At 37.1% G+C, this 26959-nt stretch overlaps 1 protein-coding gene across 1 annotated transcript in view; it reads right to left on the bottom strand.

The window, feature by feature from the left end:
* The window catches only part of PDE1A (phosphodiesterase 1A), a 206501-nt gene that overhangs the window by 178932 nt on the left and 610 nt on the right, over positions 1–26959 (bottom strand). The window lies entirely within an intron of this gene.

Genomic DNA, 26959 nt, shown 5'->3' with positions numbered 1-26959 from the left:
TGACTCATCCACTTACCAGATGGGAGGAAAGCATATATGAAATTTGGGACAGCCACTTAGTGAACACCATGAGCCACTACTGCTTAGTTGGCTTCACTGTCTGCCACAGAACAGGGAGCATACATAGTGATGGATGTAGAAGCAATACTTATCTTTACCTCCTGGCTATTGCCCTTAGCCTCTCACAAATGAAAGGTGTCTAGAATACACTGGTGCTTGCCAAATTTCAAGATTATGCACTTCATCTTTCAGAACTGGAAATCTCAAAAAGCAGAAAGACTAACTTCAGAGTGTGGATTTACAGTGAATTCCAAATCTCTTAATTTGACCTCCCATTTTCCATACTGAAAGCCTCTCTGAGCTGCCTACGTACATTCTGGAAAGTCCATAACACCCAGTCCAGTCCTTGAAACCCTAAGCAGTTTGCTCTGAGACTGGAAAGCTACTATAAATCAGCTTCAAGCTGACATCCAAAAATACAAAGCTCATAGTTGCCCATTGTTGTTCTGGCCTGACATCTGACAGTTCAAGGTTAGTCAAGGGCCCATCAGCCCTACCCTACTTATTTACTTAGTAATATCATAAGGAGCTTAGTCAGACACAGCTGTAAGATTTTTGTCTTTACTCTTACAGTCCAAACATTCCAGATTTCCACCTGAGTGACTGCAGCAGCCTCCCTGGCACTGTGTTATTCTGCAGCTTTAGCATAACAGTATTCATATACTTGCACTGGAAGTTGAAGATGAAAATCATTTGGAAATCAGGGTTTGCTAGGTGCCACTCTAGACCAGAATTTAAACCTCAGCTGTGGTTACCCTACAGATGGGTATGTCCTTCCAGTCACGGTACAGTTACAATACTATAAGCATGATACCAATTTTCATAATTCCACAGGCAAAATCTCCACATTATTACTTGTCACAGACACAGAAATTAGTTTGACCAGTATTCCAGTATGACCTAATATACCATAAAGTTCACAATACTTGCAGGAATGCCTTATGCAATTCCTGATAAAAGTATAAGCATTAAATAAGTTCAGCTACGGAAGATGTTTTCACAGCACCTAAAAAAATTCAGATTAGAGTTTTTGCTGATTCATGGCACTAAGTAGCACTTAGTGCTATATATTCTGACCAATCCAAATTACTTCCCATAGAATGTCAGCATTGTTACATGTCATTTTCCTCTTCTTCCACTGGAACATATGCAGAAAACTGGTGTTAGTACACACGGGTCCCTTTGAAGGTATAATATCACAGCAACAAGGTAATGGGCTTCATTATGTGAAAACAAACCCCTCATAGTACCAGGCTATCATCACCACCTAACAGGCAATTTGTGTATGAGAATTTAAAATAAGAGATTAAATACTGCCAACCATAAAATTAGAATGCTTGGGGGATAACTCTTTATTAACATTTGAAGTACAAGTATTGCTTCTACCTTACATTTAATAAATAAAGATTGAGGTCCAAAAAACACATTAGTATTATTATCAGAGATCCAACCATACTCCTGAGCCTTCTCTTTCCTTTCTTTCATGGGGACAAATCCAAACTAGTGGTTTCCATGCCAAATATTTCAAACAGTTGAGTTAAGTTCAATTCAAATGAACTCTCCATATTTTTATGTATTTATTCATCATGTGTGTAAAGGGGGAAAATAGACATTTTCACCCAGAACAGCAATTTGTTGAGAAAACATAATCCTGACTGAATTATTCACTTTTATTCTTGAAAAAAGAGCTTTAATACTAGAGTTTCTCCATCCACTTCTTTAAAAGATAGGATTTCACTGTAGCTACAATTGCAAATCTGAAGCTTAAATTGCAATTAATTAGTTCTGCATTTCCTTGTGAAGGCTAATTTAAAAAATGAAATATGAAAGATCTGATGGGAAGAAACATCTATAGTAATGGTACTCAAACACAGCAACCTTAATGAGAAAATCACAGGTAATTTTTCATTTTACAGTAATTGGACTCATTTCAGCCTCTCATTCCAAGTCTTTCTGGCCTAAAACCCACAAAGGAACATAGAAATACGATCTTCATTGGTCATACCTGTCAAAAGTTTATTTTGCCATCAGGCTAAGAGGAACAGGTGGCCCCAAGCACTCATTCAGTGCTTTTCTTAAAAGATGTTGCCTTCTTGGCATAAAAGAAGGATAAACATAACGTACAGAAGAACAGCCTAACTTTATTGCAAAGTAGCTGGCTAGTGTCCTAGGACACAGACAACTGTGTTATCACCTGTGTTCCAATATTTGTTTCTGGTGTTTTGCAATAACATAACAAAACAGAACATGCTGAAACATTAAGTGGAGAAGTGATTTCATGCAGACCTTGCTTCCTCTTCAAGGACCTTGATAGTTCCTGACCCCCTGAAATGTGATTTTTCAGCCATTACCATTTGTGTCAGTACTATTGTCTCACCTTGTGTTAAACATTTAAACTTTTTACCTTAAAAGACTTGGGAATCAACCTACCAAATGTGAAGCATTAAAGCTGTTTATTCAACCTTAGATTCAAGCTATAAGTTCCCCCAAATTGGAGATTGCTTAGCAGACTACTGCTAAATTAACCAGAAGTATGGTGTCTGATTTAAGCACAGTCCTGGGGGTCAAAAGGTCTGAAAGGTATTGCTTTTGTACTCTCCCATTGAGCCTTACATTAAAGTAAGTTGTTATAATGTTTGTGCTTTGGCTTCTTTATCTCTGGGAGACTGAACTGTAAAGCAATTCAAAACTGCATTCAAGAATTTCAAATCCATGTAGCTCTTGGGAATGGAACATGAGGAAAAAGAGTTAACACTGTTTGAACTGAATTTTTAAAAATACTAGAAATAGAGATTTACAGAAACTGTCATAATAACAATTAATTTCTTTTTGCTCAAAACACTAACCTAGTTAAAATTTTCAAAGATTCATTGAAAGACATAATTTACACCTCAGAAAAGTGACCCCTCTGGCAGAACAGGGGACATCAGAAACTCTGGAAAAAACTGAAGTCTGGCTTCCTGAGTGAGTCTGTTCCTCTCTTACACCAAAGACAATCCACTCATTATTGTATTTTCCTCAGTCTTACTTTAAGGTACCAGAAACTGAGTGACTCTAAAATGAACTGGAGTTTCTTTAAAGCCTGGACTACGTTTTACTAGAGAGCAGGTACTACAAAACCATACAGTGGGAGCCAGGTTGCCTCCTATAGCTATCTGGAGCAAACATGTGCTGCTCAGATTAAATGCAGTCCTTGATATGGCCACAGAAGATGGGTAAAGCTACAGAGATCTAAGGTCTCCTGCTGTTTGTAATGACTCATATCCTGTATTTTTCACATAAGACTGCAAGTTCCAGCTATTTATGGTGCAACCCATTAAAAATTTCTTTTCATGAAGAAAAAATGCTGTCACTTGCCATTCAGGAGTTGATGCAGGAGGCCAGCTAGCATGTTACAGAAATTATCAGAGAAAAATACTATAATCACAAAGAGCCAAATGTTCCCTCTTGAGCCCTTTGAGATAGCAGATGCATAGTCATAAGCAGAATCTTTGGTCTCTGAAGATTTTGTTCATACACAGATCACCCAAGAAAAAAAGAAGGGGGAAAAAAATAGTATGAACTATTACAGTCTACTCAGTTCTGTGCTGCGTATCTGATAGACATATAACTCTTCCCCTCCACTCTGCCCCAAAATGCAGGATGTGAACACACACCATTGTGGAACTGAGTGGGGAAGGAGCAGAGTGTGTGCATGTGCCTGATGCTGACTCACATTGTACTCAACATCTGGCAGGAAAAAAGGGGAGGGAATACTCTTTCAATGCAAAGCTACAATGTACATTTGTTTAATTAAAGCCTTAACAGTCTAATCAAATAATTATTTGTCCCGTTAAAATATGTCACTAACATTATAGTTCAAATTTTACTGGGTCAAAATTGATACATGCAAGCTTTCTACTATCCACCCATTTTTCTCAGATGCTATGCTCAGCCTTTCACTGCCCCTTTCGGTCCTAAGGTCAGATATTTCAGTCCACAGGAACATAATAGTGAGATCTCAGTGTCACAAATCTTCACTGAGAGGAGCATGGTGGTGGTGAGATGACGCTGATGTCAGAGAGGAAGGGGAGAATCCTCTCTTTTTCAAGAAGTGTGACATTACATTGATGACTTCTTCCTCCTCACCCTACGGACCAATTCAGATTGTTTTTATACATTTTGTAACATGGTTTTATACATTGTTCTTTCATCAGGTGTTTCTACCTAATAGTTATTTCCTATAATAATTTTATACAATGGGAGGAGATCAAATACAGAATTACTACACTATAGAAACTTAAAATAATACCCACAGTCATTGCTGTCAAATTTCAGTTGTGAACTGACTCAGCAGTGTATTATAAAGATCAAACAACATTTTTAGGTAAAAGTGCTGCCTTTTCCCCATGCAAGTAGAATAAATTTTAATAGGTGGTGCCTTGTTTTTTCTGTTATAATTTTTGACTAATTTATTGTACCCAGATGCTAAACACTTCATATTTCACTATACATACAACAAGAGCTCCCAGTTGCACAATGTAATTTGTTTCCAAGTAGTTCCTGATTGCCCAGGGATGGTTTATAAAATCAAATTGGCCCTTTAAAAATATCACTAGGCAGTAAATTTTAAAAGTGCAGAGTATCAGTCATGTAGGAAATTGGGGGTTAGGAGACTTGAGTATGATACTGATTGATCTCTTCAGAGCCATATTCTGCCATTACTCCCCTTGGAGTCAGCAGGAATTTGGAATGAAGAATCAATAGCAGGATATTATGCTGTGATTAAATGCCTTAGGGATGATGTATACAGTGAGAAAAACATTGAGATCATTCAAGACAGTATTATTGACAGTATAGACACAATGCAAAACAGGAACTACAGTTCTCTTGTTGAAAGGAAACTTTCAAAGAATCACAGAATAGTCAAGGTTGGAAGGACCAGTCAACATCATCCAACTCACCTACAGCAGGTTGATCAAAATCACCTCCAGATGGGATTTGAATATCTGTATGTATTATCTCTATAACCTACCTGGGCAACCTGTGCCAGTGTGTGACCACCAACTTCACGACAAAAGTGCATACAAAACTGTCTATTCTTATTAAGAATTGATCATTACAGTAATGCCAAAGAAAAACAAAGGTATTTTTCAAGTGAGATGAACTACACATGCCTTTGCTGTCAGACCTTTGCCCATGCAGTTTCAAAGGGGAAATTCTGATTCTTCACTGTAAAGTAGTGAAGGTCAGTTCTGACATGCTGTTTTTTGGAGACATAAAGGAAGCATCTTCAACCTATAATTACAACCTCTGATCAAAATATATATACCTAGAAGGGATGAAGACAGGAGATGAATGACAGGAGATGTCACTACTTGCCTTTGGTTCCCAAGGGATGGTTACTTAATGAGCATAAAACACATGCATTGCTTTTATCTAAAAAAAAAATAAAAAATACACACATCCTGTGAACAGGACAATGTAGAAAATGCCAGTGTGTAACCCAGGATCCTATTTTCTGACTGTGATTTGAAGCTGAGATTATTCATGTCAAAAGCCACAATGAAAGACCAAAGGAAAAGGCAACTGCACTATTCAGTGAAACAAATACTTCTATTGTCAAAGGGGGGAGAAATCAGTTCTCACATCCACCTATGTGATCACTCCAGTTCAATATTCCTGACCCTGGAATGATCCAAAAGGAAAGAATTTCCTAAGCCTGAATTCCTGCAGTCCCATTCTGGGGAAAAAGAGATCAACAATAGAGCCAAAAAAAAAAAAAAGAGGGCAGGAGGGAGGGGCAGCTTCAAGAGGTCTCTAGTCCCAGTTCCTGCTCAAAGCAGGGTCAGATCTCAGGTTAGGTTGCTCAGAGCTTTATTCAGTTTAATTTTTTCAAAATTAAATTTGCAAATGACTCCTCTGAGGTTCATGTATATCAGCAGAGAAACTGGCAAACTACAAGAGTATAGCTGATTTACAATCTACTGCTGAACTGGAAAAAATACGTGGAAAATGATGACACCGAGGTCAACAGACAACTCAGGATTCAAGACACTTCTGAATTACAATGAAACTTTCTGGATTATTGCTACAGCATATAAACATGGGACAATGAACCCCAATTAATTTGTACACAATGCTGGACTCTGTGGGACATAACAGTTCTGTGCTTTAGAGAACTCCATCCTCTGCCATAATAAGAAATTTTATTGCAGCAATAAAGTAATCATATGGCTTTGATTTGAAGGCACAGACTTTAAGGTTTCTTGCTGCAAACAGATGTGCAATCTGACTCAAAGGGACTCTTAACCTGATACTCTTCTGCCACACTGGTGTTAATCAGAATAATATCTTTAGTAACCTTTTTCCAAATCATGTTTTTGGCCAAACCATAGTCAGTGCAATAGGAACACAAAGCAGAAAGCAGGAATGAGACTGAGATGTTCCGCCCAGGGCCAGAAGTGCTTCTGCTTTTGGCAGGATTATTCTGGAGATGTAAAACAAAACTATTGCATAACATCTGGGAATCCTAACATATACCCATATCCTACTGAAGACTAATCACAACAATTTCACATTTAGAGAGAATCAAGTAAGCAGAGACAGTAACAAGTTAAAAAGCATTTAGTAAAAAACCTCCAGAAAGTTCTAAAACTTAGAATAGCCCCAGTATGAAAAAATCAGGTAGCATTTGAAAGTTTACAAAAATCAGTAGGCGGGAAAAGAAAACTCAAAACGGGTTTTGAAATAAATAAACAAACAAAACACCCCAAGCAAACAAATAAAACACAAAGCACACACTCCCCCAACCCCACTTGGAAAAAAAAACAAACAAACAAACAAACAAAAAAAAACAACAACCCACACCATTCACTGGTCACGGCAATGTTTCCAGATGCTAGCTCTGGAAAGCAGGTTTACCTGAAAAACTTACAATTTTAATGTTAAAAATTAGAAAAATAGCGATGAGTGGATAATTTGATTAATTTCATTTATTTCATTTGTTCTTTATGACGTGTACTTCATAGAAACCATTAGCAATAGCTTAAGTATTACCATGCAGAATTTCTACTAAGAAACCTGTGCTGATGTGCTTGCAATGAAATATGCCAATGCAACCATGCCTCCTGGGAGCATAAAGCTGATGGAAACAGTGCAGTGTGAAAAATTGTCTATGTCCTACACTAAGTGCTTCTGTTCATCTTCTGCCTATTCAGTTAATTTCTCAACTATCTCAAAATATAATTATATTAATAGTTCGTACATTTACTGATTATGTAAATAAGGATCAAACAAATGGCCAAGGAAAGAACAGTCCATTAGTACATTTCAGAGGCTCCAGCTCTACATCTTCCTTGGATCTATCTTTGTCACTCCTAAAGGCTAGTGCTATGTCAACACAAAATTTAAATTCCACTAAGAAAATCATGAAGTTGGGATAAAATGCTTCTGAAGCAGGAGCAGCAACAATCTCTACTGGCAGTTGGACTGAAAGCCCTGATTTGCATCTGATGTGCATCTTAGACTATGGAAGATAATTTGCACGTCTAGAACACAGGTATTAAATTACATCCTTTAAGACCTAGGTACTTTTAGAAGAAAATCTTTCTGAGGATGGCAAGGAGTAATAACTAAACAGGCAGGAAAAATGCCTAATACAGGAAATCTGGGTATCAGCAACCAATGATTGAACTACTGATATAAACAAAAAAATAGTATCTACAACAGCACTAACACTGTTACCAGCAGAGCTTATCTCTCCTGGAAGCCAGCTTGCTTTCTTTCTCTCATTTAAAGCTCCTCAGCATCACTATGCTAGTGGCTAACTGTTGCTGGACACAGAATGTAATATGTGCCTGTGCACACAAGACCACTCTTTCCCTCACACAGCAACAGCAGCAGATTTTTATTTTTAGGGGAGGAAGAAGTTTTCAACTGCTGTGCTTAACTGAGCATCAGCCATACAGTCCTGGCATAATGGACCTGCTGAGAGAAGCAGGGCAGTGAGACTAGAAGAGGTGAGAGACACTTCCAACCCTTTGAAGGACCCTAGACATAAGTGATAAGAGTCACATAAGTGCAACCACTTTAGTCTAATTCTTTAATGCCAGATAAAGAGTGTCCTTCAATGGACCACATGAATCTGATCTAATATCACATGGATACCTAAAGGGGCAAGCTCCCTCCCCTAGGTAGTTTTGTACTGCTGCTTCCCTTGTGTTAGAACCAGTATTCATGCAGCTGCATGGTTAGCTTATCAGAAAACTGATTTGGATGGAACTAAGAAGAAAAAAGAAAACCATAAAATCTGGTTCACTTTCAAACAGCTTGGCTCCTTGCTCCAGTATACTGTGTGCTCCCTTGGCAACAGCCCAAAGGACGGGGCAAAACACATGGCAGGGGATGAAACGGAGGGCAGGATCTCTTTTCTTAATAAAAGCCTGGCTTAAGAACACTGACTTCAGAGACACGGTATAAATTAAACAGTCTGAATGGAAATTGTAGCCATGGACTACACATCTTCTATCCTCAATTAAGATGTACTGTAAAATAGATCACCATTTCCTTTGTAATTAAAACCAGAGATATTTGGTTCAGTAACACATCTTTGACTACAGAGGAGTGCTTATGATCTTCTTTAAGTACATCAGTCTACTGAACTAACACTGTTCTCATCTTTCTGGAGGTGAAACTTTGTATAAATGGCGCACACTTCATAAAACAGAGAGCCTGCTTTGGAGACCGAAATAGTAGCTCTGCAGTCAGTGCTCCAAAACATGAAAGCAATGGCTGGGTATGCTATTAAATGAATCATAGGTGGGGAGTGAATTAATCAGTGTAAAAACCTCAATGCATAAAGTAGAGAAAGTAACAATTCAAATTGCAGATCCCCTAATTTCATTGTCTCTTCAATATATTTCCATGGTACAGCCACTCTTTCATATTATCTCTCTGAGGCATCACCACTGCTCAGGGTTCCTCAGGGAAACTAACCACATCTGAACTGCACTTGCTTCACATCATTTGGATATATCTGCAAGCAAAGCTTTGCAATTTCATTACTGACCAAAAAACACAATCTAATTTCTTCAATTCTATTTCTTACATATTTTTATGTGTATTCAAGACCAACGTGATAATTTATCATGCAGAAGTAGTTCTGCAAAACTGTGTCTATTTCTACCATAAGGGGGTGCGGGTGAAGGAACTTGTGCCTTTCAACAAGAAACTTTAATGCAGAAAAACATAGTTTATGTTAAAATGTCATTCCTATGACATTTTTGCCTTTTTTGGAGATGTGTGTCTTGTTTAAAAGATACGAGCACTTTGGAGCCCACAGTTCCCTGAGGAAATGGAAATGGGAGTCTGATTCCTTGCAGTTGCATAAAAGCACAAAATCCTCAAGCATTATATCTTAACTTTTTGATTATTGTTGAATGAAAACTTTAGGACCTTTACTCCTTGAATGACTTCTTTTCCTAAACAACTTCCTTTCCTGAAGCATCCTATCAACTAGACTTCTCATTAAATAAAACCCTCTTGTTCTACTGAACTTGCAAAGTTGCAATGAAGAAGTATTCTCAAATCTTTCAGCTGATTTAGACTGCTAAAAAAACCTTCATCAAATGTCACAAAACATGCGATTACACCAACTCCATTTGTAGATGCTTGATTGCAACTGAAATGAAATTCAGGAGGTATTCAACTATGCATAAGGATTTAATTAAATCCTTCCAATACTTGACATTATAGATATTCATAACACTGAATTTTGATCCCAGAACTTCTTACATTTCAGTTCTCTATGTCTTGAATGTAAGTTCAGTTACATATTCAGCATTCGACATGAAAGAAAACAGGAAGAACTACTATTAGAAATGTCTGAGTATAGAACATCCTGCCTTTGAAAAGAATGCAAAAGGCATATACAGGCATTACTGAGCTCGACAACCTTGACTCGTGCAGGACTGCTGCAATGCCACTGCCCGTACAAAGAAAGGGAACACCTTGAAGGAAATGCATGCGTTTGAAACTATTGGATAGCTGTATCCCTATTTCCTCCCGTTCTCTGACAATGACATTTACTTGCAACTGGAAGTTTCTCCTTTTAGAAAGTGGCATCTCCAACATGATAGCATCCACCCAGCACTCAACAGACAAAAGAATTGGCAGCTAGAGCACTACATTTATATATTCTTTCCAGATGATAAAACTCTATTGGCATTTTGTTCTTTAGTGCAAAAAGGGCATGGTTTTCTGTTTTCTCCCATCAGTCTACACACAGGTTTTCTCCACATCTTTGCCCCGCTCACTCTGATTCAAGGGTTCATAATAAAAAGTGGCCTCGGTTTCTCCCATAATTTTAATCTCACCAGCCCAGTACAAAGGTGTTTTTAACTGTAGGAAGTTCCCACTTATAAAAATACCAGTTTCTAGTAATCTCACTACACAACACACAAGACACTAAAGATAACTACAGTCACTCAGGCCCAAGGGGCAAAAAGGCACACCTAAAAATGCTTTGCAAAACTATATATAACCTGTGTATTAACCGAAAAGAACAATTTTTGTGGAATGTTTTTTCGATACCTATTCCTTTTTTTTCTTCCGAGTTACAGAACTGTGTATAGTATACAAAATTGAACTTCTACAAGAAAATTAAACAGATTGATCTTATCCTATTAAGAACAAAAAGGTGGAATGTTAATGCCCACAAATCCATGATAGAAATACAGCTGTTTTCCACAGGTACAAAAATATTTTTAAAATTATAAAATTATAAAATAGCCTTTACCATTGCAGCACTTACCTAAAAGAAGCAAATTAAACACTGATTTCTGTCACCTGTAGCATCTAATGCAGCAATCCTCTCTTCTAATTTAAGCACTCTTACTGTTCTCTGCTGCACCACTCTGTTAACATTAAACTTCCATGTGTTTTCTGTATCTACAGAGACATGCACTCATGTTACTGTGGTTACTCTTGTTAAACAAACCTTGATGCACACTATCAAGTCACAGGTCTGTAAATGGTGTTGTAGTGCCTATTAACACCAAGTATATTTAAGAAGAAATATCTGTTCAAAATCATATGACAATTGAAACTATAGCTAAAAAATAGGATCTCCTTTGGAAAAATAGTATCAATGATTCTACAAAAAGCAGAGTACAAAAGCATCATACATAAATTATATACATATATATGTAAATGGGTATATACACATATGTGTATGTATATGCGTTGCTACATATTCCAATTTTTTATATCCAGTTCAGTTGGGATTCTCTAGCATATTCCACAGATGAATAAAAGGGTATAGATTCCTTTCATTCAGCATTTTTAATAGATTGATTCTATTTTTTGAATGACAACAATGCAGAGATCAAGTCATCCGTAGTTTGAGGCTGGACTTACGTACATCACATTAATCTATACTTGCTAGACAATGCTACAGTCTCCAAAGAAAGTACTTTCTCCACTTCTGTAAATGCATTAATCTCACTTGCAACATATTCGAAAGGTCAGGCTTTATCTTTAATGGTTGCTTTTTGAAAAATAGAACAATGATGTGAATAGCAATTTAGCTGTGATGATGTGAATAGCTATAGCTCATGCTGCAAGTGACACAATCTATCTGCCTTTTCTAAACAAACACATAACACATTTAATAAAGTAACCACTGTTAATCAGCACTGGAATATAATTTATCGGTACCCATTTCCTGTTTAATTTGCAGAAATAATTAATTAGCTTATAGAATTACAATTATATAAAGGAAAAACTACGTCAAAAGTAATGCTAGGTATAGCTCTTACTCATCTTTGTACACGCAGATTCTGAAAGACTTTCAAAAATCAGACATATGTAACATGACCTTTCCTGAAGTGAACAGTTAATCAATTAATGCTCAAACTAGGCAAAGAGATCTATTTTTCTAAGACTCTAAGACAATCAGTCAGAATTTTTGCAGTGCTCCACAAGCACATGCTAGCAAATAAATGACTACATAAAACGCACATGGCAAAAAAAGATTTGGAAAAAAATATTATAAATTTTGATCGCATAAGTAGTGATGGGATATTTCCTACATGTGACAACAGAGAATCCATCTGCCAGCACTAGCACTGGGGACATGTGATGAAGGATATAAAACACAACACATTACAGAATGTTAAAGTTTGAAAGGTTTTAGTAATTTTGTGTAAATAGGAGACTTGCTTTAGTGGAATCAAGATTCCACGTGAGGGAATAAAATCAACAATCTTTTTGACCCCATGAGTCATACTGATGTTCCCAGAGAGTCAGAGTATTTGCTAATAATATTACCTCAACTTACTGTTACTGTTATGCAGTACACAGTAACTCATGCTTACAGACAGCTGAAGCTACCTTTCAAAAGAGTTCACCCAAGTATTCCTCACAACACGAGGCATGAAAAGTCATTAGAAAAACAGAAGCTGATCATTGTTTAGCAGGATTGGGCCTCTGTTTCTTAAATAAGAAAGCAAATATTTTAAGTAAACAAGACATAATCTAATTTTCAAGACAGTGACAGAAAATCTTTGTTCGTGAAGCCCAGCCATGATGACAGTGAAAACAACAGTCTGTATTCACTCAGCCCCTGAAATGCAGGTCGTGGATATTTTATTGTAGAAACGTGTCCCTATCACTTGAATTAAACGAAGTCCTTTACCAAATCTTGTTTCTGGTTTGTGAATCATCTAGAATAAGACAGACACTGGACCAAAGCTCATCATCTGTGTATGCAATATCTCAGACACGCTGGCCAGCATGCTGCTCTTCTTTAAACAGCCCATTCTTGAGAAGCTGTGTTTACTCGCAGCAGTAAAAAAAAAAAAGAACCCACTCAAATTCATGAGAGTCAATCTAAACAAATTTAAGCCCACATAAAGTTTCCAGTTACATGGGGCAGTACAGACCACAGGACATGCTATTTCCACCACATATGTTTCCATAGCTACAGTTAAATACAGATTTCAACCAGTGTATTATTTCTCTTTCCACACCATCAGGTCAAGATAACTAGTTGAAATAACACAAGATTCTACCAAGAGACCTCTTACTTCCGCTGCAGCTCCACCCTTTCACGTATTTCACAAAGCAAAGAGAGGGAATGCAAACAAAATATTCCTCAGAGTTATTGTAAATACAAAAGAAATGCCATATTATGAGTTTTCTTCTTTACATAAGAATAGACTGGAAAGTACATGGAACAAGTAGGCAAGTGCTTAAGACTTGACACACATCACCACCACCACCCCTTTCTAGCAAGTGGAAAAACCCTGCTAGGTTTACTTCTGCAGATTAGCAAACACCTTTAATTCAAAAATGTAAGACAGCACATTGTTTGAACAGCACATCAAAAATTTATCTTGAAATAGAATTGTATACATGACTGGTAGCAGAGTCAACAATTAATTTTCAGTTATTTTCTTTCAAGCTTGTTATTCATGTAAGCGATTACAGAAAACTAGTTATTTTCTAAATGCATCAGTATGATGCAGGACTAGCATATACACTTTGCTTAGTCTAATGGAAATGTGTAAATTGCTACCGATTGACTTGTCAATCGTTCAAACAAGTAGGTTTTTTCCTCCAAATTATGCTTTCAGAAGATTTTCACACCTACTTAACCTCAGTCCCTCACTATTTGTGAGTTGTTACTTCTGTTAAAGGTCCTTTCTCTCACTCGTGTCCAGAAATCTTCATCTCCAGCTACTGGGAAATTTCTGAGATCCACGGGTTTGTGTACTTCTCCAGGCCTATCTGAACTTGAATTTCTGAAATCTGGCAAGTACAACACCTGAAGACTGTTTAATACATCAATCCCAGCCAGGTCAACTGTTGTCTGAAAAACAGGTGGTTGTCTCCAGCCAGTCCTTTAGAGACAGACTTTCTCCCATTTAAGCTTGTTATGCTGCACATCTAACAGAAACAGCTACTTGAACAGTCCTACCAAGTGCCTTTTAGAGCCAAATCCCTCATGACAACAGGTAAGTGAACATTGAGAAGGCAGGGAACTGAAAAAGTCAAACTGGGATTCACATGCCTTTGTGTAGCAAATACAAATTATTTTGTTAATGGAAAAGTAGTGGGTAGTTATAAAAGATTTCCTAACAGGACAGTTTGTTAAGCTGCAAGTAGCCTGCAAACTTGGGACTATATTCTCTTCTTGGTGTTGCTGTGTTAGCTGAAACGTTTAACAAGTCATTCTGTCTCTAGCTGCTTCCTGAAATATGGTGTCACATCTTCCAAATCTGATGCCTATTTGCTGTATGATAATATACCTTGGCCTCTTTTAGTAAGAAAGAGAAGTTGTATCAGAAGAACTATATTCCTACTGTTTAAATTAACTCAGCTTATTTTTATTCTAATGGGTAAGAACCTGCTTATGCCACAGACCTTCAGGAAAACAGGAGTGCTAGTAAGCTCTGTCAGTACAGGTGGAAGTAGAAGAAGATCTAGACTTAATGTTCAGTTTTGGAGGGCTATGAAGTTTTTGCTTTTTCTTTTCCTTAGGGATGCACATAAAGTTACTTGTTACTTCAGTATTGATTTGAATATAATATTTGCCAGCTTTAAAATGGGAATAGAAATATCCCTTTGCTCCAGAGGCATGTTGTGAAAATCGGTTAGTATTTACAACCTTTTTGTACATCCATGCTAAGCACCACAAAGACCTATAAAATTAATCAGTTCTGTGTTCACTCTGTGCTGTGGACAGAGAGCTTTAGAAAAAACACTGAATACTCCTCAAACAATGAAAACAATATTAATAACAGCTTTGCACTACATGTATACAATCTTTCAATTAATGTATTTTGATATATTAAAACACAAACATCCATAACAGCTGCTAATTTTAAAAAATTGCACAAGCAACTCATTTTTAATTATTAGGAGTAGTTTCCTACTAATCTTAGCAAAGCTACTTCAGTCAAGTTCTTTGTGATTATAAGGGCAAAACCACAATAGCCTGGGAAAAAGAGTCTGGAGCAAAGCACAAGTATAATGCATAGTGACAAATGGTATATACACTGAGGAAACATGTTTGGGTTAGTATTTTCTGTTACAGAGCATTTTTAGGAGCACAGTGTAACAGATGGATAGAGAGAGTGTGTCCTGATAAATTGCATACACCTCTGCTCCTATTTGAATTGTAAATACCATGTTGATACTAGTTATCCTGTGAATAAGTTGCAGTACACACTTACATAATCTTCTGCTAATGTGAAGTGTTGGAAAAAATGCTTGCTGTTAGCTAGAAGCATGACAAAGGGATCTGAATGCAAGGAAAAAGCAGTTAATAGTGAATACTGCCTTTGTCAACAGATTTTGATGGATTTAGCTTCAGTGTTTATCAACCTAGAGACTAAACATAAAGTGCAATTAGGATATTGAATGTCTTCAGTACTGAATCCCTTGCAAATTGCTACATGAAATATGGAAGATGTCTTCAGAATTAATAAATACTGTATTTCAGTATTTTGTAAAAACAACAGGTTTTTCTCCACTATTCCCTATTAATACAAATTTTGGAAACATTACATCTCCCAGTTTCTTGAAATGAAGATATTCAGCACAGTGAATATAAGGTTGGGCAGTTGAAATTAAAGACTGCTTTTAACTCTCATTCAGACTTTCACTCTCACTTTGGGCAAGCTCAACTGCATCCAGACTTAAACTGGGAATGCTTCCCATCCTGTGGACTTGAGTGTGCATTTTGACTATATAACAGGAGGAGGAGACTGGGTGGGCACCATCACCTGGAAGAACAGTCACACAGGATGGAAACAATGTCATGTAGTGCAGGTGCAGCCTTAAGCAATCCATCTTGGACAAAAACCTTGCTAAATTCTAAAGCCTCTTTATTTAGTGAGGAAAAAATGCAACAGGTCAAGGACTGCAATTATATAGTTACTACAGCCATGACCCCTAAGCTGCTAAAACATTACCCAAGGTCTTTCACCCAGTGTCTACTGACACACAGCCAGCTGTTTGGAAACCATGACTAAAAAAGTTATTTCTGCATGAACTATATATTATGTGCTCACTGACACGTGGCAGGAAGTTATATGCAATATACAGACATTCACAAACAAATGTAAAATTCTAACAGATTCTCAAAAATCTTGTGTCTCCACATTTCCTGAACAAGTAGAATGCCACAACACAAACGTACTTAAACCTTTCCTCTGCATTACTGCACTCACGGGGTCTTGAGAGTTCTTTAAAAGAGAACTGCCATAAGTTGTTTTCTATTATGTAAGCACCAGAACAAAGATTCCTCTACTGTACTCCTTTTCATAGTACTCAAAAAACGCAGATAATGGTAAGGTAGAACTGACTTTATGAATTGAGACATTTCTAAAAATGTTTGCAAATAAGTGTCCTACAGTCCTGTGATATTTTCTCTTGTAGCAAAGCCAGAAGAAATTTTACTTTAAATTACTCATTAGTAGAAATAGTTCTATTATCTTTGTAAAGCCATTTCTCTCAATACAGAAAACTGTGATATGGGCTCCCTCTAGAGTCTGATCTCTGACATAAACCTGGAATTGTAAGATTACATAGGTCATTTATATGGGTCAACATCTTACTTAGTTACTTTCAAAAAAAAAGTCCAGTTAGTGCAAAAAAAACCAAAAAACACATTCCCAGTTAAATAGGTTTATGTGTTTGTGCAGATCAACTAAATTCTTAACAAGTGTAGTAAATTTTGCTGTTCCACATAACTATCACAAGTTCCAAATATGTAATTACACATGCCATTTTGCACTGAAGCATAAAGAAAAAAAAGACATCATATTCATTTTGAGATGCTTCAAAAACCTGAAGGTAAGCTTAGAAGCAGAATCCTCTATCTCTATTAAAAAAAAAATCTTTAAATAAACCCCTTATGTATACATAAAAACATCCCTTTCCCCTTGAATATCTCTTAAAATTGTTTCAGTAATTCCAGTAGTACTCACGGCAACCTGGAGTTTGACCTTGTTTGATTCAGGTCAGCGGATGTTTTCCCACTGATACAAGCATGAGAACGTGCAAGCAGATTATTAGCTCCACACTAACTAGAGCAGGGCATCAAAGTTGTGGATGGACAACTTTTGCCATCAACTAGTGAAAATTGTATTATAACCCATACTAATGGAACACACATTCTTGTCTTCTACCCAGAAGACTGAGCTGTCTTCTTTCTCCTACCAAATACACCAGAGAAGCAGAGCTGAAGCAGCAGAGATGAAGGAGTAGGCTGAACGAGGAAAAAGAATGGCATGGTTTCATTTTCTTCCCTAAGCAAAGGGAAACCACATTGTGAATCTCAGAATACAGTCCCTGACAGTGTCATGAGCAGCTCCACACAAATATTTAGTACCTCTTCCTCTACCTAATACAAGCAGCAGTGTTGAATCCTAGGGATAAGGCATACAAGAATTTTACAACAATTAGCTAACTGCTTCATCACATTTTCTATAAACTGCTAAAACAAAAGAAACAAACTGAGGGGAAAAAAACAAACACCAAAATTTTTAAATGTATAAAACCCCAGTGTAAATCTAGCACCTTCCCAGCTTTGTGTTTTTATATACTTTGGTTTCCCACTCACTGGGAAAGAAAACAAAAGACTTTGCCTTCAGAAAAATATATTATATTGTAAATGTGACAGCCTTTTCTAGAGCAAAGAGAACATTACTTCTTCATAAACCTGACATGTACATAATTAACAGAGCTGCACATATGTTACAACCAAAATAAACACATGGATTAGAATCTCTCATTGACAAAGATACAAAAAATCATAAATGCTTCCCTCACTTCCTAACGCTAGGATTCACACCCTTGTTTTGCTCTACAGTTCTCAATCTAAGTCTCACACTGTACTTTAAAAAAAAAAAAAACTAACACAAAACAAATCATCTAGCACATCTTTTGATTAAGAGGGCTATTTAGTTTTCTTTAGAACAGTTAAGAATATTTTTTTTTCCCCACTGCAGATTATTAGTTAACCTAAATTTTTCCTTTGCAATGTGCTAAGTGCATTGCATCTCTAGGGCTTGTATCAGTCATCCTCTGCAAAGTCACAGAATCACACATAATCAGAGAGTATTTTGAGTTGAAAGGAACCCACAAGGATCATCAACTCCAGCTCTGAAGTGTATGGCCCATACAGGGAAAAGGTACAACGAGTAGAGTCTGATGCCTTAACTATTTCAATCTTCCTTAAATTTACTGGCTGAGCACAGAAAACTATCTGTACAATCTCTTAAAGAGTAGCAGTGCTTAAAAGAAGAATATGTTGAATGGATCGTGCAGTCCCTTGGGCTTTTGGTATGCACATTCCACAGCTCAGTCAGCTGACAGGACTCCTGGCTTAGAGATTAACCATATTCTAATAAAGTTTCTCATTTTTTTAGATTACCTTATATTACTGAGTAAGAACCAAGACAAATAGAAATAAATGCATTATATCATATTTTCCTTTCTTGGTTCTTCAGCACAAGGTACATCTGTAATTACATCACATTGATTTTCATTACTAATGCAGTTAAGACTTCCTTTTAGTTTTAGCTATTACAAAACAAGCTAATGTCCATTATTATGGGTTGGAAAGGATTGTCAAATACAATATACAACATCACCTAAGTCTTCAAACACAAAACTAATTCAGGACCTTCTACAAAGCTCACTTTGCCTTGAATTCATATTTGCTTCCTTATGTCTTTCACAGGTCCTACAGCTTCCCACAAGCTGGGTAAAAGTTGGGGTTTGATTTTTTTTTTAAGAATGCTTGGAAGGTAAAGTTCTGAAGAATAATCAAAGGAATTAATCACTATAAATTTAAGTTTGTTCAGGGTGAACACCTTTTGGTAGTTCTTTACTTTATGTAAAAGGGTTTCAGTCAATGTTCATCCCCAAATCTGAAAACATTGCACCCCACAAGATACCAGCAGAAAGCACAGTAAAATTTAGTCTTATGATTAAAATAATTTTATAAAAACATCCTATAAAAAATAAGTTCAAACATGAATAAATTAAGTAGTTACTCTAAAGCATGTGTGCAGAGAAGGGCAATGAAGCTGGTGAAGTGTCTAGAGCATGAGTCTTCTGAGGACTGACTGAGGCAACTGGAATAGTTCAGCCTGGTGAAAAGGAGGCTCAGGGGGCACCTGCCTTATCACTCTCAACCACTACCTGAAAGGAGGTGGTAGAAAGGCAGAGGTCAGACTCTTCCCCCAAGAAGTGAGAGGACAAGAGGACATGGCCTCGAGTTGCACCATGAGAGATTTATATCAGATATTAGGAAAAATTTACAGTTGGACTTGATGATCTTAGCAGCCTTTTTCAACCTAAACAATTCTATGATTCTAAAGCACTTGTCTACTGAGTTCCTTAGGAAATCAGCAGCCACAACAGCCATCTCCCTACCCTACCTCCAACAGGGTAACTTTGCAACTCCAAGCTCTTATTGCAGCTAGGCCAGCTGACTGTTTGGCCTGGGGCTGAGCCACAGCTAATATTCCTAACCCAAATCGAGGCAGCACACTTCTGGGAGCTCTGATTTATAAGGTACATGGGATAGAGTCAAATCAGAGGGATCTGAGCATTAAATTGCTGCATCCTATCCGAGATAAGCGTCACATTTTCTCCCTCCTTAGGAAGCAACATCCCTTTCAACTAAACCTGATACCTTCTGATCCATCACTCCTCATAACACTACCACCGCTTCCCCCTCCCTTCACTGAGCAGTGAATTGCAGCTTCTCTGTGCTGCAGTCCATTTCAGACAAAGTCTGCAGTCTCACATCCTTGGCACAGTGGCAGCCCCAGCTGGAGTAGGGAAGCAGGTCCAGGTGGGACCTGAGCCTATGGTGAGACCCAGTCCACACACCAACGGGCCCAGGTTTCACTGCAAGGCCACATACACTGGCAATGCCCTTCTCCAACAAAAGTGGGATCTGCACACATCCCAGCTCTGCTGTTGTTTCAGGGCAGCCCATTGCTGCTTGAGTGCAAGCCCACACCTGCTATGTCTCAGCATAGCCAGCTTAAACTACAGCAGTGGTTGAACGCTGGTTGTAAAGTTATTTACTCTAAAGGCAGCCACCAAGCTCTTAGTAAATATGGCACTTTTGAACAAATGCCAAGCAGCTAAAAATTGCTTACATATTTACAATAAATACCAAAGGCAGTCAGCATTGAAGCACATTGATTTGCAACGCGTGAATGATAGTTTACATAACAAAAATGAATCACAGTAACTGGCTTCCACAGTATTCTCATAAACTCTTGGATCAAGCAAATGCTTTATGGCATTTCTGTAGTCGTTAAATCTATGACCTTGATTGTACAGACTTAAGTTCTGCAAACATTCACACAAACAAACATCCTTTTTTTTTTAAGTATAAAGCCCTTCAGTGCAATCATAGGTTTGGGGTTTTTTTAAATAAACGCACACAAATGCAAAATGCCTACAGAACTGAGACCACGTATGCTGAACAGTTTCCTCTTACTTTGAATATCATTTCTTTCATAATAGTGCTACTAATATCCTTACAATTTGCATATATGAAACCACATATTTTATTACAACCTTTCACATTAAACATAAATTAAGGACAGAGTTAAAATCAAACACAAGCTTTTTTTTTTCTTAATTCAAATAACACTTAGTAAAGAAGTGACAGTTCCCAAGGAGTTCACTAAAACTACACCAGTTCACATCACAAGGAAAGCAGGTCAGGATCCAGACCAGCAACCAGACTGGGCATTTAGAACACTGGTTTTTTGACTTTAGCATATATGTTTATGCAAGAATCTCAAGTGCTGACTGAATTGATCGATGCTTTAAAAAGCTAGTGTTTATTAGAAATCTTCACTTCATTACAATTTCACCACTGAAGTTATAACTGTATGATGATTCAGAACATGAATTAGGAATCTATTTATGGATCATGAATTTAACAGGAGCACAGGGAACAATTTTAAAAGGAATACAGATAAAAATAATGTCATTAACATCAGTTTTAAATTAATGAGCTCAGTTTAGTTGACGATCATTCCTCAGGCTCATTAAAGATATCTAAATGTGAATCACAAGAAATTTAAAATAATATATTTCCTTTATCCATTGGGGGTTTTAAACATTTTCTTTTCATCAGAAGTTATAAATACAATGTAAATAAATGAACAATGCAAACAAATCAGTTTCAAATTCTCTGTACTATCTCATAGGCTTAAACTGCAGCATTCTGTAAAGGCAGATATATAAACAATTATATATGACATACCAGTGGAAATGAATGTTTTTTTCTCACAAGGCTGCCTTCAGAAACCAAATTAAGCATGATACCTAATGCAAAAAAACCCCATTGTACTTTAAGACAGCTACAATATAGGTAGAAGTCATGTTAATACAGAATATAAGTGTATGCAATTTAATGTTTCCTTTGTTCTAGAACATGTCCGTAATGAATAAATATCTACTCGCAAAGTGGAAGGGGCAGTACCATCACCATAAACAACAGTAGTCAAACATCTATTTTATTATTCTTCAGTAGCAAAATACTAAATAAAACCAAGTGAATGACCTATGTGTCCAAAGGGAGGATGATTTTAATTCTCAGTGACAACAGTTGTGTTTCTAGTTTGCAAACCAGCTGCCACACAGTTTGCTCCTAATCTGCATCAGAATACGTAGAGATTCATTGAAGAAATTCATTGAATTTGCTGTTTAAAGGCCATAGTATATCATTTTTGAATATAGGAAATCTCAGAAATGCACTAAGAATGCCTCGCTTTGCTTGCAAACAGGGCTAGACAGCTCAGAATTGCTGAAAAGGGGCCAGTGCAGCATGCAAAGTGGCAGGAAGTCAGCAGACCTAGAGCAGGCTGCTAAAAATCTGAAATGCCCAAAAGGAATTTTAAATGATAAACGAGAAGAAGCAAGCTCATCTTACATCATATTGACTAAATACAGTGAATATTAAGAACAGCTTCCATTTATTTGCTTTTTTTTTGGTACATTGACAGAAGACTGCCACTGCTTTTCTCTCCAAAGTGACACATCTATCATCATTTTTCAAAATTTGTGCTTTAGTTTTAGACTTTCTGAAGAGCTGCACTTTTGTTATTTTTCTGTTTTCTTTAATAAAAACTCCTTCAAGGATACTCAGACATCTCCATCAGTTGCTACACTGCTGTGGTTTGCATGCCCCTCTATGTGAAGTCTCACTGCAGGAGATATGGAGCTTTTTAATATCCAGTCGAGTTTACGGATGCCTTGTATACAAATTAGTCACACCCATCCTTAAATTATTATTGAATTAGGAAAAACTGTTAAGCCATGACAGAATAAAGGAAGACAGGAGTTTTGGAATCAAATTCACTCAAATTTTTAACCTTTTAGAGGAGTATAGTAAAGCCATCTCTGAACTTCTCTTCACGTAAGATCCTATACATGCAAAATCACCTCTGAAAATCCTATAAAATTTTGGATCTCAAAGCTCATTTATACAAAACAATTTATCCTATTTAGACTTACAAATGCACTGATGTTAACACTTTAAAGTTCTTATTACAATGTCTGTATGTATTAAACTGTGCATCAAAACAGTTATAAAGATTTCTATGAGGCACAAGTCCCTGGAATGTACAAAGGAGAAAACACTTTATAACACCATAATCAGGAAATTCAAAAGATTAATGAGTGGCAGACCAAGTCAGACAGAAAGCACATTTTTGTGTTCAAGATCTGTAAAGAAACCCCTAGACTGGGAGGTATATGTTACAGGAAACTTCTGCCCCCACAGCGATACCTGGTTTTATATCTCCTCATCTTTTTGAAACTGTCAGAAGCTGCCTGGGAGACAAGCACCTTGCAAATAGCTTCTCAATTGCATCAGAGAATCTCTAAATAAACCTGGAAGTTACAGACAAATACAGGTCTGCCTGTTCAACACACCACACTCCACTTATAGGAGATTTTGAAAGTCTGTTAACAAGGCTATGGAATTCCTGGTGAGCTCCTTTGAATGCTTAGGGTTTAATTTGGATTTGGCAGGTGGCTTTCATTTGTGAAAGGGTTCCTCAGGAATTCTGCCACTGGGAATGACTGAAGAGACGTATTCCTTCTGCTCACATGTCTTCTCCAGACAGCTTCACATAACATGAGTTATGTGATTCTCATGAGTTCATGTGGATTCTTCAGCAGCCTTCAACAGGAATTAGTTTGCAGACACCATGGCCTGAACCAGCTGTATCCCATGACACTTTCAGCTACTAAGCATCGATGAAACAGTTTGCAGAAAAGGCCCCACTGACAAATGGAATAAAATAAAACCCAATTCCTCCTAAATTACCCACCATACATCGTACAGAAAGCTTCAAACTGCAGCAGTCTACTTTAGCGTTTGATCTTCTTTAAACTGCTAGCAAGAATAAAAAACTTAAACGACAAAAATCGATATGTTAAAGTTCAAAATGTGTGAAAATGAACAGAATTTCTGTTCAAGCCCTCTTCATTAACAATCGTTGCATATTTCACTGCAGGAAAAAAATAAGCAAGTCCTTCGGAAAGCTGAATGCTAATTTTAAAGCAATCAAAAATGCATAGATGTTTTAAATTACAAGAAATGGCTTTCTAACATCTTGACTATTTAAACAGAAGCAGATGGTTTACATAGCTTTACTGCTTAATTAAATATTTTATATATTCTATAAAATGGTATTTGATGACATTCTTTCTGATTGGCTTTCTAAATTTAAATTACAAAGTAATTTTATGTATGCACTGTATTAACCAGATAATTAATATATTCATATCCAATACTAACTTACCAACCTAGCTTCTAACACATGTGAAAAATCTAATTGTCCACTTCTTTCCTATTTCTTCTTCATGATAATACTAATGTTTTTTTCATAATTCTACTGTGTTCTTTTATTTTAAATAGTCCTAATTTTAGGACTATTTTAGATAGCCAGTATTTTAGATTTTCCCTTCTCATTCCCTTCACAAAAACGAAAATAGCAAAACAGGAAAAATAAGTTGAGATTATTTTATGAAAACCTTAAAACCAACTCCAAACAAGATACAGGTGTGGATGCTACTATGATAGTAAGACACAACTACCAATGAGTGTGAAATATTTGAGGTAATGATGAAGAAGGTTTAACAAAATTGCTTAGGAAGCATTTCACAGGAGAAAGACAACTAAAAAAAGGTATGCTGACCCCAAGTTCCCAAAGGGAAAATAAAATCAGGTTACATAGTTCTACAGAGCCACAATCACACAGTTGGAAGAAAAAAAGGGATGAAAAGAAGAGACTGAGCACAGTGAGGAAAGTTTTCATAAAATCTGTACTAAGTATAAATTTCATGTGGTAATCCCAGCAAAAGGAAGGGTTTCACAATTATTTTAAGCTTCTGTCATGACTTTTCTAAAGCTGATTCAAAACAAACATCGTAGAAGGAAGAAACAGACAAAACAACAATATAATCACTGAGCCAGGGCCTTGTTTAACTGTGTGACTACTAAAGACAACCTTAGATTAGAAAGAACTTAATTCAGTTCTTGGGACTTATAATTCAAATTGGCAAGGACAGGTAACGTACTGTGTGCACAAATGGCCCTGCTCAGTGACACTTCAATACAATCCTTATGTAAGCAGATGACAAATGGCTATCATAAAGTGAAGTGTGAATTAAGTGACTTGTGAGTCCCCTGAAGCCATTAGGGACATGAGTCATTGCACCCTTCACCAAAACCAAAGGCTCCAGTTTTAGGGCACATTGCACATTTTAAACTACAGCAGCTTTTCCTGGTTCTTTCTAGACTTTTGTTCAGCACTTGGCAGCTCAGAATTTCACAAACCTTTGAAGCCTCTCACCTGGCTCCTCTTGACCTGACACAAGCCCACATCAATGAGCAGGGAAGAAAACCAAAACATTCACAGATATTCTTTAACTGGTGAAATGCAGCTGTGTCACAGCACAATTCTTTATATACGACCAGTACAGTGTACAAAGAGAGGTAACCCTATTTTCCCATCTAGATATGAACACATGTAATTTGAGAAAAAACAGTAGTTGCCAATAAAACCCCACAACAACAAAGAAACAAAAAAAATCTGAAGCATTTTATTGAACATTTTATTGATTATTATCAGAATATCAACTTGAAAAAAACTGCAGTAATATGATTAAACTAAGATAGGTAGCTGCTAAAATGATCAGAATCCTTAAGACTATACAAAAGTATCTGCTCACCACCTCCTTTAATTAGGCATTCAAAGCCACCGACAAAAAGAACAGCAGAATGACTCATGGAATTCACTACCACTAGGAATTAAAGCAAATATTTGAGTGAACATTTTCAGGCATGCACTGTTTTCAAAAATATAACATTAATTTAAATTAAGTTAAACTTACTATTAAAGTTTAAATCATGAGTAAAATGCCAGTTCTTGTATTCCTCTAGCTAAACAGGAGAGCTTTTACCCATTTCATGATATACAGTTCACTGCAAGTTCAGAGAGAACTGATTTCACCTACCTACCAATTATTTATATTCCTCTAAGTGAAGCATAGGAAAAAAGGAAGACACATTTGGCAGTTAGTTACACTAAACTAACTTCAGACTGACATATTTCATAAGTTTTAGCATGCATTCTTTTCTTAATACCCCTGAGAGACTTTATGTATCATCCTGTGCTAAATGAACTTTTAACACTTGCAAGACAATATCTCCACCCCATCTGAAAGACTCCAACTCACTGAATATGCACATAGAGAAACAAATGTTGCAACAAAAAGTCAGTCCTTCTATATGCAGTCTCATTTAAATTCTGAAAATTGAAGATTAGAAACAAAGCTACCATCCACTAACCTACTTTGTCACATAATCATTAGGAAGTAAATCTGTTTCAGCACATAAGTTTTTCACCATTAGTTCAATAGATGTTTTGGTTTCTGAAGTTTGTAATAACATGGCAATTATAAACTAATTTCTCTAGTACACTATATTTGAATACAGTTTTGTGTTTGTTGACTAAATAGGTTTTTTCCCCCCAAATATTTCATAACGGAAATGTTTATTCAGGTAGCCCAGACCAAGAAGCAAACACGAAAAGAATCAATTCCCTTTCAACAATGAGCCTTAGGCACTTCTATGTCAGTTTAACGCTGTCTGAAGCAGAAGCAATTAGAACTCACGATAGGTTTCACCTTCGTAAATGAGAGCAAGTTCAGAGAGTGAACCATAAGACTTTTTGACATAATTTCAAACAAAGGAAGTGCACGAAGGGGCAAACTGCAAGAAATTCTGGACTATAAGAATTGCAATATAATCTAGAATTACCTTTGAAACAAAAAATTCTTGCAAACACTTCTTACAATGTATATGTATTTGAGAACCTGCTTTCTGGGCCCTGGTTATAAAATCATGTCTGTTTTGCCTCCACAAACAGCAACAACTGGTTACTGAGAGCTTAATAGCTCTTAACCCTATCTGAATTTGTAAAAGAAGTCCTCCCCAACCTCCAATCACTGCTCAGCCCCTTCATAACCCTGGTCTGGACTGGGCTGTCAGCCTGATCCCAGAGAGGCCAAGCACACAGTGCCTTCCAGCAGGGATTCAGCATCCCCAGTTACTCTCTGCGTGTCCTTGGTCCGCCGCCCTCTGCCCTCACCGAGAAGTCTCTGGCAGTGCCTTAGGCCTGTTTGTTTGCGGACATTTCTGCCTCTGTGGACCTGTGCCGGGCAAGGCAAGTGGGCCTGCAGAGACCACCAGGCCCTGGCCCGCCCGAGGGAGCCTCTCCCCACCCCGGCCCTGCCGGGGCCGAGGCAGCTCCTCGAGCTGCGGGGAATCCCGTGGGGACACGGGCCCCTTCGCTGT

This window comes from Lepidothrix coronata, unplaced genomic scaffold (assembly GCF_001604755.1).
Source record: "Lepidothrix coronata isolate B3197 unplaced genomic scaffold, Lepidothrix_coronata-1.0 Scaffold7, whole genome shotgun sequence".
NCBI classification, from domain to species: domain Eukaryota; kingdom Metazoa; phylum Chordata; class Aves; order Passeriformes; family Pipridae; genus Lepidothrix; species Lepidothrix coronata.
This window is presented reverse-complemented; position numbering and strand designations above follow the sequence as displayed.